The sequence below is a fragment of the Phasianus colchicus genome, chromosome 28 (assembly GCF_987193195.1).
Source record: "Phasianus colchicus chromosome 28, bPhaCol1.hap1.1, whole genome shotgun sequence".
Classification (NCBI taxonomy): domain Eukaryota; kingdom Metazoa; phylum Chordata; class Aves; order Galliformes; family Phasianidae; genus Phasianus; species Phasianus colchicus.
Genome location: NC_143463.1, coordinates 588,712 through 609,511, shown reverse-complemented (window position 1 = coordinate 609,511; position 20,800 = coordinate 588,712).

Sequence of the window (20,800 nt, the reverse complement as noted above, 5' to 3'; positions counted from 1 at the left end):
TAGAAGAAAAATAGGATTTCTCTGTCTTTTTTAACCAGGAAGTAGAGCAAGAGCCAAGCTTCATCTGCTAACTTTAGGAAACATTAAAAACATTAACAGAACTATTAAAGAAACAAGAAAGCAGAAGAATTGGATGGAATGCTTCACATACTTAAGTACAATAATAATATCCATATCTGAGCTAACACCACAGGGCAAAGGTAGAGGATTTTCATAGGCCTAAATCAGGATGAGAGAAATCAGGTTTTGACTATTAGTAGAACTTGGATGCTTGACATGGCTCTCGTTTCCTGAAAAGTAAAAATTCCAGACATTCCTCCCAAGATGACATATCTCTCCTTTGCCCCACATATGGACTTGATTGTCAGATCAGATTTGCTCCCCCACGGTGCTAAGATTAATTTATATTTTTATTCCTCTCCCATCTGGACAGAAGGAACAATGTGTTTCTCCAGTCTGTCTCATAAAGGAATTCTGGGAAGAGAAACAACACCTTGTTAACGCCCCACCGCTGTTCTCAGTGCTATTTGTTAATGCCAATCCAACCTCAGGAAGATACTTCCAATTTTCCCAACAAACAGCTTATATTAGAAGAATAGATTTATATCTGTGACAAAATAGCCTGAATCCACTCTGGATCCATCTGACACCAGAGATTCCTTTGCCAAAATCAAGGATCAAAGATAGGGACTTCTAGAATTTTTTGGCAGAGATAGAAAACCATAGCCCCTGAAGAGGTGATTTAATCCACAGTCACACCTGAAGTGTCCAGGGTTGCTGAAAAAAAAAACAGAGCAAAACCCTTTGTAGTCCAAACACACACATACACACACAAACACCCCTTCCCAGGAGTTTCTGCACTACTCCTCCTTCATTGTGACATCTCTTCCATGAAGATCCCTTCCCAAGGACCCCATGGCCTTCCCTCATTAATGAGACCTGATGGACACCCAGCACACCAGTGAGTCTGTTTGAGCACTAAGGAGTTGTTCAGCTGGACAGTACTTAGAGCAGAGTATGAATTCTCCCTTTGAGAAATACCCACAAAGGATATCCTACCTAGAAAAGGAGCTTTTGAGGTTTCTGTATTAAGTTGGTAGTATGAAGAACAGGGACTGTGTCCCTACATCACACCATTTGGCTCTTCTCTAGGAATTTTTCCACAGCTCACAAGACTACCTGAACTCTCTCCAACCCCACTCTCCCATCTTTCTTCCTTCAGCCCTTTCAGGACAGCATGCTCCAGGGAAGAATGCTGACAGTCACTTTACTCTGCCTTGAAGGAGAAGGAAGATGTCTTGGTGTTACATAAGCACCTTGGGTAGTTCAGTGCTCCTTTTGAGGGGTAGCATGAACACTAGGAAAACGTGCCTCCTTTCCAGGCTCTGCTGTTCACCTTGTACCCCATTGCCTCACACCGTCTTCTAGAGCAGATCTTGCCATCAGGCTCTTTCACTAATTCAGATGGGATGAACCAAAACTGGAGTATATGCGCAGACTTTTGTGGAGATTTGAGGAAATGGATGTGAAGGCAAGAAGCCTCTGAGCTATCAGGTCCCATGGCAGCAGACCTCTGCAGAACCACAATGGATTGCATGTGGCCCTGCAATGTACCTATACAAGGGCCTGGAGTGATCCTTACAGAGCATCCAGGTGCTTCCGTGGACTGGCACTGTGTTATCATATGGAGCTGCCTGACAGCTCAGTGCTGCTTCAGCAGCTGGCCGTAGAATGACCACAGCACTGACCAAACAGGGAGGCCAGGTGCTATGGAAAATAATCGTTGCAGAGCACCTCACCTTCACAAGGTTCATGAGAACCCCAAGGATGTTCAATTTCGTTTCCCAAAATGTGGGTGAAGCTCTTGTGCTACCTCCCACTACTTCTGCATCATCCACACACAGCTGGCACGCAGTATGCCTAAATCCCTTATTTTTCATGTCTGTTGCAGTCCGCTCCATGCTCCCTTTTGCCCTGGCCAGTTGTCCAGGCCTGGCCATTATAGCTCCATGACCTCTTTTGGTGCTTTGCCTATATACCACATAATCCATCTCTTTCCCCTTAAATTCCCCCTGCCTGTTACATTCTGTTCCTCTTCCACACCTCACTGCTGACAGCTGCTTCCCACTGCACTAGCACCAGATACCTGCTCTCTTAGTTGTTCCTTCATGTGCACTGCTGCTAACACCAGCACAAGACTGAGTGTGCATAAGAGCAAGATATTTATACTGACAGAACAGCCTTGTTCCCACGCCAGAGTCCTCGTTCCAGCTGTGCTCATTTAATCTAATTGTTGTTCTGCCATCATTAACTGTGGATTGCATATGTACGGCAAAATCACAGTGTGACAGCCCCTACAAGGGGTGGTCAACAAGGCTTTAGCACTCACTGTTTGAAGACACTGAGCATGTAATAGGAATGAAAGGGGAATGAAGGTATCTCTCCAAAGGACAGGTTTCTGAGCACATACAGAACCAAAAAGAGGATACCAGGGCACAAGCAGTACATGCATGGGCTCCTAGACCCAGAAACCCTTAGAGGAAGGGTTCTTGAACAGACACCCTGTGTAGATGGGTGTCCTTGGCTGTCATATGCTTCACAGAGCATGTTACAGAGGAGATAAAACTGAATTGTGCTGGAGCTTCAGGCACTCAAAATTGTGCCATACGATCTCCTGGTTAGGAGTGCTATGCATTTGGGGCAGGTCTAGGTACAAAGCAGATTAGAAAGAGGTGGTCTCCTGGCTTGTGGGGATTCATGAACAGAGGAAAGTGCAAATCCTGTCATCACAGATCCATGCAAATGAAGGATACAGTTTTCCTTGCGGCAAAGTAGCATTGGTGTTCCGTGACATCTAAATACCCATCTATTGGAAAGAGCAGGAAAACAGAAGACGCTTCTGATGTATGAGAGGTTTGTATTAGGCTTCATTTTGTGTTATCTCCTGTCCAGCACAGGAAGATACAAGGAAAGTAAAGCGTGAATAAGCAGCATGAAGTTATCCTGTCATGACACAGCTGCCTCAGCATCCTGGTTTTGGGAGCTGGCTGGAGGAGGGGAGGTCTCAAACTCAACTCCTTTGTTGGCTTCTCTATACCATCCACTGTACAGCTTTCTCCCAGCTAAGCCCCAGGCTCTGGCTCATTTCTTCGAGATCCACCATGCAGTTGTTGTAATGCATGTCTATTTGGAGGCCAGATGAACTGCAAAAGCCTGTCTCTAGGGGAGTCTGGGACATTATGTTTCCATAACTCCTAGCAGCTAAAGACAAGCTTCAAATCAGTCTCTCCTTTCATTTACAGCAATGTTAAGAGACCAGACAGGAAGTGATGTCATCTTTCTCCATCCACCCACACCTCCCTTGGCATATGACATCATTCTCACAATTTCCAACTCCGTCTGTATTTTTAAAGTTCTCCTCTAAAACTCTCATTCTAAAGTATATTCATCTTTATCTACACTAGACACTTAGTAGTATTTTCCAAAGAAACAGCTTTTGCTGAAAAGCTTGAGATCTTCCCATCTTGAGTTCATAGCACCAGCATTCCCAAGATGTCGATTAATGGCTCTGTGCTAATGCAGGAAACGCAGCCAGCTGTCCTCTGGCACTAACAACTAGTTAAGGCAAACAGGGCTCTAGGAAACACTTTACACAATCCCACATGCTCCTATAGTACCAGCAAACAATATTCTTCCTTAGACCATACGAAAACAGGAACCTTCTAGTGCAGAGTAAATGTAGAGTGAAGTCACACATCCAGATTGTCGATCATAAGGGAAAAGCAAGGATGGGTAATTCAGTTCTCTCTCACCGCTTCACCTTTCTTCTCTACAGCTCAGAGAGTTTTTTTCTCTGTGTGAAGCTGGAATGGAATTGGCTGGAGTTGGAGCTGCCATAATGTCCAAATAGTAGCTAGGCTGCAGTACAGGAAAAAAGTCTCTGATGTGAAGCTACATGAAAATTCATGGCAGAAATCACTCTGCATAATGAATCAGTAGATCCTCTGTATGCAGCTCTTCATAGCTCGAACCTTCCCTGGCAGTTGGTACCAAGTGCTGGTCCATGCCACCATCTGCTGCCCTGAAGACATTGCTGTTAGCAGGTCCATTTCAACCACGCCTCAGAGAGATTGCTGAAAAAACAATAGAGAAGGAAGCCAAATGGAAAACTTCTCAAATCAGGTAGTGGGGAGGATTTCACACTGCCAGGGTGCTCAGCATCTCAGCACCCAGTGATCCACAGCAGGCTGCATTGCCTGCTCCTTACCGTGCTGTGAGGGCTCTATTCCCGAGTGTGTCCCAGACATTTGTTCTCCTGAGAAAAAGTGCTATTGAGTACAGGCATGAGCTTTCCTCTGGGCATCTAAGAAAAGTGTACATGCAGAAACTTTTAGCTAAAAGTGAAACCAGCTAAAGGATATGTGTTGTACGAAAAAAAGTCAGTTTTCCAGCCTGCATATGCTCAGATGGGGCCTATGTGCTGAGAGATTATAAAATTAGAAGAAGTAAACTAATGAACAGTAGGCATATGCCATCCCTGCAGAAGTGATTTATTCACTCATGGTCGCTCTGGGCTCTGCACAAGAGAACTGAGGAAGAGCTTTGCTATTTGAATATATGGAGGCTGTTCTCCAGCTCTGGTTCATATGCAAGCACAGAGTTCCACCTTTACAAGAACAGATGATATTTTGGATGAAATGGACTTGACTTGATATTGGAAAATTGCCTTTCTTCTTTCTCCCCTCCCACCCAGTCAGAAGTTGCCATCATAGTTGCTTTATCTAAGCCTTGTGTTGGAAAGAAATTTCAATCCGTGATGAAGCTCACCCCTTTGTGGCTGGGAATAAACAGATTTTTAAGAAGACATCCAGTCTGGGTGTCAAGATCTTCTGGTTTATAAAGCTTATTCCATGTTTTCTTCTGTTTTCTTTTGTCTTTTGTTTTCTTTTGTGCAGTACTAGTAGAACTTTCTAGCAAGTGGACCTAGTTAGAAGCAGCCAAGCATGTTTCCCAACATGTTAACTTTACTTATCAGATGGAATTCTGCACTTTTTTTTTTATTATTATTATTATTATTTGTAGCTGTATCATTCAGCAAAACTTAAGGCCAAATGAGGGTACCTTTAAGTCAGAGAAAGGTTTGGTTTGGGAAAGAGCATCACAAGTTCACCCTCTGCTGGCCATTGCAGCTCCACAGCTCCGCTATCTGCAGCACTGCCAGAAAGCTCCAGCAGCACTTCTCTTAAAATATTGTGTGAAAATAGCAGGGATGAGCGGCTGCAGATTTGACAGTGTATTCCCCAAAGTAACAAGATGCTGCAAAGAGAGGACAATGTGCTGGGCTGGAAATATCAGTACAGGTCTGTCCTTTCAGCTCTGTGGTCTTCCTAGTTGAAAGTGCAGGCTCAGCACAGCCCCTCCCTTGGACTCTCCAAACGCACAAGGAGTTCTTTGTTTTGGAGGAGGGGATAATCTGGGAAGGAAAATTGCAAGCAGTTTTTTTGGAACAAGCCAGGAATGAAATCCCATTAAGTTTTACCAAATAAAGGAGAGCCAGAGAGCTCGGGCCTCCCTGTCTGCTGCCGGGGCCAAGCAGAACAGGGAGCCATTGTAACACTGTGTATCAGCAGCGTCTGTTCAGCTCTTCCAGTCCCAGCAATTGTTTGAGGCGCTCTGCTGAGCAGCCAGGAAATGTGTTCTGCTTCCCCACCCCACATGTCCTCCATCTGATGGCTGCACTCGATCGTGCCGTGCACTGCTGGTGGCAATGGCACTTCAGGATGGACATTTTCAGGTAGCAGCGCTGGCAGAAAACAAACCCCTTTCCTTGCATGCATTCTCCTCATTCCTTTCCCCTCCCAGACCTCAGAGCCCACCCACCACTCCGTTCCCCATGCTGCCTCCCTTGGTCCCACGCCTCTTCCCAGTGCAGCCCAAGCCAACTGTGAAGGCTCAGCTACCTTGTGCCAAACATCCCAGCAGTTTTTCCTTTCCCCACTTTCTTTACGCACTTTCTTACAGAGGACGATAAATTAATTTTGTCTCTGATTCTGTGTGCTGTTATTCAGAGGCAAGTCAAGCCCTGTGCCAGACACAGCGTGGGCCAGAAGCCAGAAATAATGCTCTGCTCACCAAGCAAATAGATGTCCCTTCCATACAGCCACTTGTGTCAATTGGATATAGGCAACCGTGCCCAGTGATTGATTGTTGGGCCAATCCAGCCTTGCCAGATGGTTGGGGGAATGGTGCAGCCACTGAGTGCAAAACAAGCCTTGAGCTCTTTCTGAAGCCATAAGATGAGTGATGTGGGCTGGTGCTGTGGCATTCCCAGCCAACCAGCTGGTGGAGGTGGTAACTCAGGCATTGCTACTTGAACACAGTACACTGAACTACAGATCTGTACTGGTGCTCTTCGGGCTGTCCTGGGAGATTGGCAGATGCATGGATCTCACAGATAAGCATGAATTTTACACAATATACTCCTGTTTATTATTGTCCTTTTCTGCATTTGATCACTATAATTGCCTGACTTCTCTCTAGCACACAGGTAGTGGGAAAGAGTCAGGATCATTACCTATATGCACTTCAGGTATTTATATTTCATGCTCCTTCTCTGACCAGTGGAGAGATGACCAGTCCCAGATGATGGGAGCCCTGTGCCAGCAGCTCTGCCATTATCTTGGTTTATCTGATGACTTACTTACTTTTTTTTTCCTGTGCCTCAATTTTGAGTCTATCATGGAGAGAAACAAAGGTAAAGAACCCATCCCTGATAGGATTCTATAGGCGGAATGTTCTGACATCATGAGTGCAGATAGACAGCATTTAGATGACTGTAGGGCAGCAGAGCCTGCCAGCACTGTTTTGATTTTTGTTGTATTTTTTTTCCTGGAAATGAACATTCCTTCTGACTATGGACAGGAAAGTTGCCAAGATCACACCACACTGCATCAGACATCAATGGTTTGATCACTGGGACATGTTCCCATACATTTGAAATGTCAAGACTTCAATATTGCTTCATGACAAAGCTCACAGCTCAGCAAGGGATAAGTTCTCATCACAAAGAATTTGTGTTCCTATAAAATACTTTGTGAAAGATAGCAAAGCATGATGTCTTCACCTAAAATGTCACTCAGACGAGTGACTTCAGTGGTGGACTTCATGCTCTGGATTTTGGACAGTTTGTCCTGAATTACAATTCCTCTTCTGTTGTCATTGCCATTACAAAACAGGCACATGGTGTGATAATGGGGTCACTTTCTGAACACTCTGGTATTTACTTTTCTTCTTTTTTCAGAGATCTCCAAGTAGTCAGAATACATCTCACATACAATTATCAGAACAAAATGCATTCATTAATTTCTTCATATAAAAAGTCAATTTCAAGAAAACCCACTCTTATTTTTAATAGTTCTCAACAAAAATCCCTGATATAAATAAATGTTCCAACAGCTGCAGGCTACAAATTAAAAGCAAACTGTTACAGCACACTTTTCTTCTTGAGATGAGAAATTCAGGACTGGGTCACAGGACATGACAGGAAATAATGTGTATTTCAAAGGCCCTGGACGAGCTTCATGTGCCCATTCTATGAACTTGGGCAAGGGTCTCAGAGAAGTGCAGAACTATTGGCAGCCCCATGGACATAGGACAATGGAGCCACATCGCCATAAGGCAGTGGAGTTACCATGCTCCAGGCATGTGCCTGGCTTTTTCTACGTTTTCATTTTCCATTCTTTCTGATAGTGTAGAGTTAATATAACCTGAACTGTAAAGAAAATGACTTATGGCATCTTTCGCAAGGCTGTGATTTGATGAGGAGTGGATCAGAATATCCAGACAGTGAGGGAATTACACTACGATTACTGCATAGTTGAATAGACTGTAAAGAGCTGCCATTTACCATCTTATATATTAATTTTGACTTTTTTTGTTGTTTTAAATACAGTTAGATTCCAAAGTTGGAGTAAAAAAAGATCTTAGATTATTAAAGGACAAAAGTTCTGTCCTAGGGAAGTGAAGAAAAAGCTGAATACGACCCACAGGAAGAAGAAAGATCTGCCTTTAACATTTTATCTTTTTATCTTCTCAAGGCTATGTGTATCACTGTCATATTTTAGGATGTCAGGGGGCTCTCAAAGCAGTCAGCAGTGATGAGGCAAGACCAGGATTGAGTGCAGGTACCACTGAGCACTTGCAAAAGTTGAGGTCCTTTGGCTTGAAGATTCAAAATTGATGTCTAGCTGTGTACGCATTCCAACACATGAGCTTTATCAGCTGTTTTCAGCTGGAAAAGGATGTTAGAATCCCCACAACTGTATGTTCGTTAGAGGCAATGGGTAAACTGATTGTTAAAGCAGTCTAAGAGAATATGAGATGAGAACTTCTGGAAAAAGCAAGCCAGTCTGTAAATGTTTGTGACATGTTTAAACCTAGTAATTTGCCAAAAAAATGAAAATCCACCACAAGAGCACTTGAGTTTTAAGTGGGGAAAAAGTGAGACCTCTGTTGATGAAATGAAATGAAATGAAATGAAATGAAATGAAATGAAGCAGCTGTGTGTATAAATGCTGGTAAATAATCATAGGTTGTTTAGAGGGACATATTAAATGCCGAAGTAAATAGAGCATTCCCAAAGAATTAAAAAAGATTGTGAAGCAACAGAGAAACAGACAATATGCTCTGACATGTTCTATGTACAATTACAATATGGAATAGCAAAAGAAAATACCAAGAAGAAGCTTATTAATGACATGACATGAAGAGTAAATCTTTATTCAAACACTGCAATGGAAAGCTTGCCAAATAGCTGCTGGACCCAACAGCTGATAAGGTAAGAACTTTGCCTTGTCATAGCAGATCCTTTTTGTAAGAAGGCATTCACTGAGGAGGAGTTTGGGAAGGCTCCCACAACAAAAGCCCATTTCTGAAGGGGAAAGGATGAGGATCTGGCTTAAGGTGACATTTCAGTAGAAGAGGTTTGGAAACAAGAGGGAAGAATGATCAGCAACAATTAGGTAGCAGTAGTTTTGAAGTCCTAATGAAATGTAAGGGTGAAAGCACTAGACTGGTCACAACAGTGTGTAATTCACTTTTTAAAACCACTTCTGACCTAGGGATCTAGAAAGTAGAACATGGGGTTTCAGTTGTTATAAGGGTCTTGAGAAGGCAGGGGAACTAAGGCACAGGAGAGTCAACTTCTGTGGACATCTGAATGGGAGTAATTAAAATAAGAATACAGTTAACTGAGATACAGAGAAATAAGTTATATAAGAAAAAGCCCAGTTCTTGAGCAATGTTCAGCACTGGAAGATACTTGTACCACGTAGACACTCTATATTACCATCTCCCATCTCAGCTGGGGCAGTTGCATGGAGCTGCTTGCTGTCCCCACTGCAAGGTATCCTTCAGAACTGAATCATGGCTGAGCACGCTGTGAGTATGGCATGGATGCCCAAGGACAGACACCTCCACAGAAATGGGAAGTGTTGACATTTGTTAAAACTAGCTTGAATTAAAACTAAGATAAAGGTAGGTAATTTTTGGACACAACATAAGCACAGCCTGACATTTGCACAGGTGCTGGAAAGTCGCATGGGAGGAAATCCCATCGCTGATTCTGGAGTTCAATCTGGAAAATTTTTCCACCAGAGTTTCCCAGATTGGAAGCTCTCAGGATACAGCCATGCAGGTGTGACTAAGCTCTCATATAGCACAGCATCATAGTAATGGTTGGCTGTGACCTTAAAGCCCCCCAGCCTCACCAGTGGTTGCCCCCCACGCATCTTCCAAACCCAGTATCTTTCACATTTTTACATTAACTTCTTTTTCTCTTCACCACCCAGAAAATAGACTGAGTTGATTTTAGTTCTGTTAGGACACCACTTTGACCATTCCATTCTAATAATGTGATGTGTTTTTGCATTTCTCTCAAATGATGAGCTCACAGAACAACTTCGGGAAATGAATGCACTCAAAAGCAAGCATCTCTGTAAGTTTACTTTTGGGTAAGTTCGCTTTTGGGTAAGTTCATTAGAAGAGAACAAAGAATAGCAAAGAGATGGGTCTAGGAGTCTGCACTTCAGAGTTAAGTTTAGAATGAATATTTTATTAAGGAAAAATCCAAACAGTGAAATATAAATTAAATAGGAAAAGGCTTCTAATTCCTGCTATCAGCTCTCCCCCAAGTAGGCTGTTCCACTCTCCTGAGTAGGTACTGAACAATTGCAACATCCACAGCTTTCTTGAGATATGCACGAAGACCAAAGAAGGGCAACACACTGCTGGAGCCATTTTTTTGATTGGGCTATAGCTACAGATATGGGTGAAATAATGAGATGCTTCTAAAAGAAGTCATCAGGATGGCAGTAGCAATAAACAGAGTTTTTCCAGGCAGCTGCAGAATCATTCATGCCAAAGTCATGTCCAAGAGCCCACCTCATTGGAAGCTAATGAGCTATGTCATTCCACGAGTCCATGGATGGAAGTTAAATCTGCTGTAGAAACACTATTTCCTGCAGGAAAACATCACCATCTGTTGTATGCTTGTATTGCATTCCTGCAGTAACACCTGAAGGCAGCAGCCATGCAGTTAAACATACCTAACGCCTAGGAAGCGTGTACTGCAAAAACTGAGAGCAAGAAGCATGAAGGTCATCATGTAGTTGCTCAGTGCTTGGAGAGGAAGACACAGGCATTTCATTTAGTTTTGCATCCTCTGAGCAGCACTGTACAACAACAAAGAGCACTGGCTTTCTTGTTGCAAGGCTTGGAAGGATCTGTCTCACTGTAAACTGAGATCCCTTTTGTTTTTCTCTGTGAAAGCCTTCCAGAGCACACGCAGACTAGGCCTGTCTGCTGTCCACACTGTCACTACTACAAGATGCATCTGGAGATGAGGATATATCACATCGCATACGGGCAGATAGCTTCTTCCTAGAGATCTTAGCCACAGACAGGAGACCCAAGGGAAACAGAAGAAATGAGTCAATAGCATAGCAGTGAGTAGAATTGTAAATTCATCTTACAGCCACATTTCATGCCTTTTCCTGGAGACTGGATGGTTTTTGCATTTATTTTGCATTTCAGCTGTTTTCAAGAGTAGCCTTGATGCAAGGAGACCACGATGCAAGGGAAGTTTCTTCCTTCCTTTCTCTCTGCTCCCATCAGCCTAAAACATCCACACAGCTTACAGTGCTGTTCCTCACTGCCTTCTCACTCTAGCCTCTCCAGTGCTGATTGGAAAGGTGTGTGCATGTGTTTCTATACCCTTGCTGTCACAGTCTCTCCATAGGATCCTGGTGTAGGCACACATCTGGTAAGAGCGCACTGAGACAGAGGAAGCAGAGTGGTGAGCAAACCTTCTGCCCACTTCATGAGGATGGGGATGTCTTAGACTCTCTTCTCAATTCTCTAGGCTCAGCCCAAGGAAAGTAGACAGGCCTCAGCACAGTCTTCCCTGCAAGGAGCAGCAAGATTCTGAGTCTGGAAAGGGACTGCCACTGGGCATGGGCAGTGGTTCCATTCTGTGCAGGGTGGAGGCAAAAGCTCTTACCTGTATGAAATACCACAGGGGCTGTGTTGTCACTTCTCCCTGAGTGTGCAGCTTGGTCCAGATGTGCAAAACTGAGTTTATGGGAGGGTTAAGGATAAACAGTGCATTGGCTAGTCAGGGATAAGATCTCCCCACTGCTCCACACTGTGACTTTTGTCTTTTTAGGCCCATGTGCTTCTGCAGGAATCAGCATGTAACTCTACCAAAGGAAAAATCATGGGACAAAGATTCAGGGATCCACTGAGACCTACAGAAGGTGTAATATTACCACAACTAAGATAGCTGTTGCTTGAGCCCATCAGGGTGAAGATGAGTGCCTAAGGTTTCAGAACATGAAAGAGAGAGACCTGAGTATCTCTGACAGGTGGCAAAAGCCAGGTGGGCAGTGTCCCCCAGGGGTTTATCTTGAGACCAGTGCTCTTCAGTGTCTTTATCAGTGACATAGACAATTGGATTGAGGGTACCCTTAGTGAGTTTGCTGATGAGAACAAGCAGAGTGGTGCAGCTGATGCAACAGAAAGAAGGGATGCCATCCAGAGGGACCTGGACAAGCTTAAAAAGTGGGCCCATGAGAGCCTACTGAGATTCATCAAGGCAAAGTACAAGATGCTGCACCTGGGTTGGGGCAATCCGAGATACGCATACAGAATGGGAGATCTCACTGAAAGCAACCCTGTGGAGAAAGACTTGGGGGTCCTGGTGGATGAAAAGCTCAATGTGAGCAAGCAGTGTGTGCTTGCAGCCCAGAATGCCAATGGTACCCTGGGCTGTATCAACAGAGGTAGTGTGGCACAGAGGGGATTGTACGCCTCTGCTCTGCCCTTATGAGGCCCATCTGGAGTACTGCCTTCAGATCTGGGGTGCCCAGCGCAAAGAGGATGTGGAACTGTTGGAGTGGGTCCAGAATAGGACCAGCAGGATGCTCAGAGGGAAAGATTGTGAGAGCTGGGAAATGTTCAGCCTAGAGATGGGAAGACTCAGGTGAGACCTTACTGCAGCCTTCCAGTAATTGTGGGGAGCTTATAAGCAAGGAGGGAGAACAAATTTTTGCACAGTCTGATAGTGATAGGACAAGGGGGAATGGCTCTAAACTAAAAGAGGGGAGACTTAGATTAAATGTCAGGAGGAAATTTTTTCCTCAGAGGACAGTGAGGCCCTGACACTGCTGCCCAGAGAGCTCCCATCCATGGAGGTGCTCAAGGCTAGTTTGGATGGGGTTCTGGACAGCCTGATCTGGTGGAGGGCATCCAGCTCACCAGGTTGGAACTAGATGATCTTTGTAGTACCTTCCAACTTAAGCCATTGCATGATTCTGAGAAAGAATATGTGTCCAGACTCTCAGCACTTGGTGTGACTCTTGGTGCCTCTGTTCAGTATCCCTGATGCTGAGCTGGTTGTTAGAAAACACTAGTCACAGGCAGCATTTGCACAGGGCATTGAACCACGGGGTGACCACCTCATAGCCTCACAGGGATCCCCTTGTGGAAGAAACAGCAGCTGTAGCCTCCTGTTGTAGGCCAGCCTGGCGCTTAGGGCAATCAGCGCAGCACTGGGCACCAGGCCCTGCTCAGCCTGAACTCACAGCACCAGAACAACTCATTGCACAATAAAGAGGTCTTGGAAAGCCATTCTGTGTCGCTACGGATTCTCAGTGGTCTGAAGGATTTTATATTTAGAGGATAAATACACAGGCAGCCCCAGGAGCCAAGACTAGTTCAGGACCTTCTGACATAATGCACACATAGGCTGTGCACAAGTCTACAGATTCCTAGAAATACTCAAGAATCTACAGCCTTAAACAGAGGCTCAGATGATAAAGATATTTTATGAATTGTGAAGAATCTACCAAATACCCTGCAGGTTACTCATCCCCATAGAAGTTTAGTTGTGCTGTTGCAAAGGCCAGCTGTTCTTCTGCATGCTCCTGAAAATCCTACCATCTGGATCATTTAGCTTTAGACATATATACACACAGAAATAGAAGAGTCTTAAAACTGTCAAGAGTCTAGCTATGACCCTTAAGTATCTCTAAGATCTTGGCCTGAATTCTAACAAATGACCATGATTTGCAATAAAATGGGCCGAGCAAGGAGAAGTGTGTAGTGCCCACTCTGTGGAAAACTGAGCAGAAAACCTGTACAGTGACTTCCAGTTCAGGTTTTCAGATCAATGCTACTCACAGTGGTGGTTCTCCATTCAGCTGAGAGTCATAAAAAAGCACAGGCTTAAATTAAAATTCAGTAATCTTCCTTTACAGAGTAATTTGGAGTCATGCAAGAGTTAACGTCTCCAGCTCTTGCCTTGATGGACTGCAGCCCAGCACTGTCTGAACTGGCATGAACTACTGCTTATTGCTCCAAATGGTTTCAAGCACATTCCAGCCAGGCCCCCAGAGCAGGGCTGTGTCCTGGCCAGACCAAACACCACAGTCTGTTTAACAACTGCAGTGCAAGACACAGATCAAAGGCAGCAGCCAGGACGCCTGCTGCATGCTCACTGACTTTTATCTCCCTGCCTGGGAAGCACATCCTCCAGCTATCCCAATAAAAGGGTGCAAGTTGAACACTCCTCTCAGTTTATTTCTTGCCCTAGTGACCACAAGTGCATTAGGAATGTGGGTTGTTGGTCTCACTCTTGTCTGAGGAAGAATTATTAAGGTAAGCAAGATCTGATAGAGAATATTAGAAGTTCTCCCACCATGGCTCTTGGAGAATTCACCTGAGCCTTCCAAAGATGTGACATAAATGGCATGAGTTTACAGGGCTGGAGGTGGCGATGAATCCTGAATTTCCCTTATATCAACTGACAGAAAATGTGCTGTGGGAATGGTGGGAGGAAGAGGCAGAAGGGAATGGCTGGTGGGCTGGGGCCCTGCCAAGCTTTGAGGCTAGTGGCTGCCAACATCTCTTAGACACCTTCTAGACCAGACTATAAAGAGGCAAAGGGGGAAGAAGTTCCTTTCCTTTTCCTCCTTTGTTCTCATGGAAAAAACTGTCATCTAAAAATAAGCTGTAAGATAGCTGTTGCCCAAGGGACATCATATACCCAGGTCAGGGAGAAAGCTCAAGAAAGGTAAATTAATAAAGCTGAGAGTGTAGGAGGGAGACCATTTGGACCTGCCAGTGTATGCAGCATCTTCCCAGTATCCAGAGTGTCCTACTGGAACTCTTCAAAGATATCTGGGGTTCTGGCCAGCCACAAAGTAAGCAAAATAAGACAAGAAAACCACAGAGGAAAGGTAAGTCCCTCCACCCACACAGAAACTTAACTTTCTAACAAAGGGCAAAGTCCATCTCTCCTTACTTTGAGCTGAAAATGTTTGATGATACCCATGGGTTTGCACTGCACTGTGCTTTGGAGTGTTCCCAACACTGTCTCATGAAAAGCTCATAGGTGAGAAGGGCCCTTTCCCCCCCCTTGCTCTTCTGTAATACACGGAATTGAAATCACCGTTTCTTTTTCTTGTCATTATCAGAGCAGTTTCACAAGAAAACAGAACTGAAACTATTTTAAATATCATTTCCCTCTTTTCTGTGTCTTTGATCATTAAGGATTCAATTTCCAAAGTTTTAATGAAGTTTGACATTAGCCAGTCTTAAATCATGGTAAGTACCTTCACATTTCCCTGAGTTACAGCGGAGTTCCTATTGGTGCCCCCAGGGAGGAAAAGGTGGTGGTATGAGTTCTTGCCCTATTACAAAATACACAAGGGAAAGAAATGTTGTGTCTGCACTAACTGCAGGGGAAATGGTTGGATTGGATATCACACCTTATTAGGCACCAAAGTATCCAAGCATAAGAGTTTGATCCATGAGAAACTGCATTCTGCCGCGTCCAGCTGCTCCCAGAGCACCGCAGTCAGCAAGCAGCAGGAATGCCGTAGCATCCTGAAATCTGCACCTCTGTTCAGCTGCTGACAAGGTCTCTGTTTCTCAACAGCTTTAGAGCTCAAGTGACCATCCTACATGGCTCACCCAGCTGTGCAAGCTTCCAGATTTCTTGTTCTGCAGTTTTTTCAAGAGAAAAATCTGTTAACCAAACTTCTCACAGCAAGTTTCTGTTCTCTGTGTTGGTTTTCTGAAAAGCTGAAAAGCTTTGTTTTTTAATACCCCCCCCCCCCCCAAAGATTTTTTTTTTCATAGGAAATGAAAATGCTGTGTGGAAGAAACATTTACTGAACAGCTTAGCAGAGAAGCAGAGATCTTTGCTGGTGTGGTCAGCCCAGTTCTGAGCTGTATAGAAACTGCAGTGTGCAGCTCAGCTGGCTGCAGCTATAGCAGCTCCCAAAGAAAAGCATCAGCTGTCTTTTCTCCATAACCAGTGCAAGTCAGAAAAGCCAGCTGTTTGTCACAGTGAGGCTGAGGAACTGTCCTCAGCTCTTCAAAGGTTTCTGGAAATGATTTTTTCTTGAAAAAGAAAAGAGGAGGACAGAGAAGGCAGATTTCTAGATTTTTTTTCATCAAGAAAGAATGAGACTTTTGGAACATGAATATGGAAAGCAACTTGAATGAGCAACTATTAACCAAGCGATTTTTATAATTCCAAAAGTGGAAAGAGGGAAAACATAAAAATGGAATAGACTTCAGTCAAAGAGATGGTAGTTTCCCTCCTGGATTGGAAGTGTGAAAGAAAAAAGCATTCAGGAGAACTGGCAGTTCCATAAAGAAATTACCGAGAGAATAACCTCAAAATATCCCTGTGCAGAAGAACTGGAGGAAATGTGGCTGAATGCTGAAGTGTGGCTTCATTGCTTCTTACTTCCATCTGAAGTTGTTCAGGGTCTGGAAACTAGGTCAAAGTAATGAGAACAGAACTAAAAGAACAGCATGAGCTTGTGCAGACAAAACTGTGAGGGCAAAAAAGGAAAAAAGCAAATAATCAAGGGACAAATCGCAATGAGAAAAGCTCTGTAAGTGCTTTGTAAGTCGCCTAAGGAACATCTGCTTCATCCCTCAGTGGAGAAAGGAAGTTATAGGCAGATGATATGAAGCCCAACACAGGTCTTTACTTGACCTTATTCCCCAGGATTGCTATTGGCCTTCTTGAAGTGATCATACATCAGGCAATGAATGGAAATCACCTTGGACTACCAGACATCATTTCAGAGAGCAAACTGTTATGGAAGAAAACAGAAAATTCTTATGTGAATAATTAGAGATGAAAATATATATGAATTAAAGCCTTTTCATAGCAGGAAGTAGAGGTCTGGAGGGACTAATGTCATCTACCTCATGTAAAAGGAGCCTGAAAAATAGGTTGAAAAGGCAGATGTCATGGTTGTTGGGGCAGGAGGGAAACAGAGCACTGGGAAAAACAGCACAAGAAACTCAATGTAAGTATGTGGAAAGCAATGAGCTTGGAAAAATGAGATTCTTTGTACACAAAATTGCAGCCTCTGAGCAGACTGTTGTTAGGAAACTAATTATTACAGCCAACAGTTTTCTGAAAAGATTTCTTCAGTTCTCTAAAGGAAAGAGCAAACTAAGTATTAAGAAATAGTAAGAAAGGAACAGCGTAAAACACAGTGTCAGATGCTAGTGTGTGAGCTGATGTCTTTTTCACCTCTGGTCTTCCTCACCTCCATCTCGAAAAAGAGACTGTAGAATTGTAAAAGGGTAATTAAAGGTCAGTGAGGATAGTCAAGGATGCTAAGTGGCATCTTTGATAGTATAAAACAAGGTAAGAGATGACCAATGGGTATGTAAAGTCATATGTGTCATGGGGAGGGCAAGGATGAAATACCTGCTGACAGTGTCTTTCCATAAAAGGGGCAGGAATATCAGGTGGAACTGCCATAAGGAAGATTCAAACTTAACACAGAGAGGTCATTCACACAACACTGTTTGTCTGTGGAATTCTTTGCCATAGTGGATGATAGTGTTTTACATGCATTCACATAGAAATTAGACAAATTCATGGAAAATAAGGACTCAAGATACAAAGACCCTGCATTTTGCTGAAGAAGTGTCTAAGCTGAAAGCTTCCAGAGGGTGGATGTTGGAGGAAGTATCATTTACTCTTCCCTGTCCCTACACGCTTTTCTTAGGCATCTGTTGGACTTATTTTTTGACCCAGTTACTGATGAGTTCTACATGTACACAGAACAATCCCTTAAAAAAACTGCAGGCAGTATGTTGTAAGCTAATGGGATAAAAAGCTATGAACGTTTTTTTTATATAATTATTTATTTCCAGGACAAATTATGACAGGCCAATCTAATTTTCATCTGCACTAGGTTTAATAGACAGCAAAAGAGAGTGAGTATCAGCTATTTTGACTTGAAAATGGCTTTAGACTTTGTCTCATATACATTCTCACTAGAGATTATAGCAACGGGATATAACACTATCGGAATGATCAAAAACCACACTGAGAAAGCAGAACTCTGGGGACAATCGTTGCTAGAAAAGGACATAGAAAGCAGAGCTTGCAGTGGTTTCTTGGATCCAATTCTACTCAGTTTTCACCAATGGCCTGGATGATAGGAAGGAAGATGTGATTTTTAAATTTGTGGTTGGCAGAAAGGCTGGACTGACTCCAGCCCAATCCTCGGAGGAGTTCTGGATGTAGTGCTGCAGGAAGAGAGGGGCTAATGACCACAGGTGAGATGCAGATTTATCCCACCACCTCTTCTGATGGCACGATGGAAATACCTGGGACCCTGTCCTGATTGGGTCCTTCTGGTGATCCTTTCATTGCTTTCCTCCTTGGAGAGCAGAGTGAATACGTCAGATTCCGGGTGCGCTTCATGTGAGGCTGCCCCTTGGCCAGCCACTGCCTTGGGAGAAGTCTCCCCTAAAGCATCTGGTGTTCCACAGACGCTGGAAGCCTGATGCTCAGGTGCCTGTGGTTGTGCTGTGGCTACAGATCCCTTATACCCACGTCTTTTTAAATCAAGTATCTTTGTTTGCACAATGCTCACAGCCAACCTGTGGCTGACCTGCTACAGTCCAAGCCTACTTTGAGCAGGAGCTCTCACTCACATTGCTCTCACATAACAGCAACTCATTCTCCTCCACCCTGTGATAACTGGACCCTTCCAAATGGCAATAAAACAGAGGCATGGCTGCTCGGGATGCTGTTGGGGGCAGCTTATTGTAGCATGCAACTAAATGCCTCCAAGGTTGGGCTGAGGTGTGATGACTAGGAGCAGAGGGGCTGAGGCAGCCCTCTGGGGCACCATCAGGGACTGAGGTGTGACAGGTGATTAAAGACATGTCTGCCTTGGCTCCTGGTCTTCCTTTGCAAGGCTTCTGACGCCCCACAAATGCTGTGTGTAGAACACTGTCTTCCATGCAGAATGGCCTTACCAGAATTCCTGATCTTTGTTTCAGCAGATTCCTGAAAGTGCAGATAAAAAGCTCTGGAGTTCTGAGCACATTGCAGCCTACCGCTCTCAGGGCACTGGTACAAAGAGGATCACTCCCATTTTGCCTTCTTAGTATTGCCAGGCACTGCATGTCTGATGCAGCCTGGCATGGCAGACACAGGGGAGGATCCTGGGAAGGCAGAAGCCTCCACAACTCTTTGAATAGATACCCTTGGGACATGACACTTTCAAGTGGATTAAATGCAGAGCTCAGACAGTAGCCTGCAGAAGAGAAAGAAAAATAAGTTTTCCCCTAAAGCAAAAAATGCTTCTGGGAGAGAGCATTAAAGAAAGAGAGACAAATATGAAGACAACATGCAAATGTTTTGCAGTGTCTGGGACCAGCTGCTCCTCCTCTAAGTTTGCACACAACTCAGGCCTCTGCCCAGCCCTGCTGTCTGTCAGCAAGATGGCTCTGGGACAGGACTGCCAACCTGGGGCTCACTGCAGCCTGTATCTCCAGAAAGCAGAGCTGGGTTGCAGATAGGGAATTACAAGGGCTGCACAGTCAGACTTTTCCTCCACCCCTGCTAAATAGAAAAGACCACAGGAATATACAGAACATATCCTAGTTTCAGTGCCAGGAGGGAGATAATCAAGCCACAACCAAAATGGGAGATGTCATGAGCAAACAAGGGACTCCCAGGTCATGCACAGCTTTAGGAACTCTGCCTGAGGTGGAAATAGAGCACTGGTGAAGCAGATGGTCGAGAAGCCACCTGCACACAGAATCACACTGCAAACTCAGTGAGTTGATAAGCAAATCTGAGAGCTGTGAGTAGTGCTCCTGCCCCTGGATATAGTTGGTGGTGACAGGAGGCTCTCAGAAGATACTTGAAAACCTTTCAGCACTGGCAAGTCCAAATCTGGGTGGATAACTGAGGTTCAATCTCTCCAATGGCAGTCTGCTCTTGGTCTTGTTCTCCCACCTGCTACCTGATCTATAACATTGCGTAAGACCATTCCAAACTGCCAGATCCCTTCTTTGAAAGGCCTTGAAAGTTTTCAATCTTTGCCAGTTCTGCTTAACCACACAAATATGCCATTCTGCTCAGTCATTTTTCATATTTACTCTGCTGGACCTTGAGTAAGTTGCTGATCATGGAATTGCTGTCTATCACTGTCTGTCCCCACACGGAACAAATCTGCTCCCATAGATAAGAGTGGTCACTACAGGATGTGAGGCAGCACACCCACTCTGAGGCTTTGCAGATGGTTCATAAGTCTGAGGGGGTTAATGCAACTTGGCTACATATGGCAATTGGTGTCACAAGCAGCAGAATGCCTAACTTAAGCATCAGCCTCCAGTTGCTTCTAATCTGGCACTTGCAGATTAGAAATGATTCAGACTCAGGCAAATGAGGCATGCTGGAAATCTTGCATTTCTACTGATTAATTCAGAATATCTCAATCCCTGTATATATATTGTTACCTCCGGCAACCACTGTGACAAAGGCCGCACTGCCTAGGGGCTAGCGATTTGCATGCGCTAAGGCCATAGCAACATTGACACCAATATGATGTAGAAGCAAATGGCAATTGATTAAGGCACAGTAACCCCTTAAATACACATCCAGTTTTGCCTAAGCCCCCTAAGCATGCGTCACGTGTTACTCACACGTTACTCACAGAGCGGGGGAGGTCCTATCTCGTCACAACCCGATGCCCGTTATTGCCTACTACAACACAGCAGGGGGTCCTTTCACATCACAGCCCAATATCTCGTTAGCACTATGACAACATCTCCCCCTCCCCGTGCTCGGTAAAGCCTTGCCCCGTTACAGTGCGATGTTCGCATACCGCCTAATAGCCCTAGTGAAGGTTATACAAATGATAATATATGATTATATATTGCGTTCCTTACAGTCTCTCAC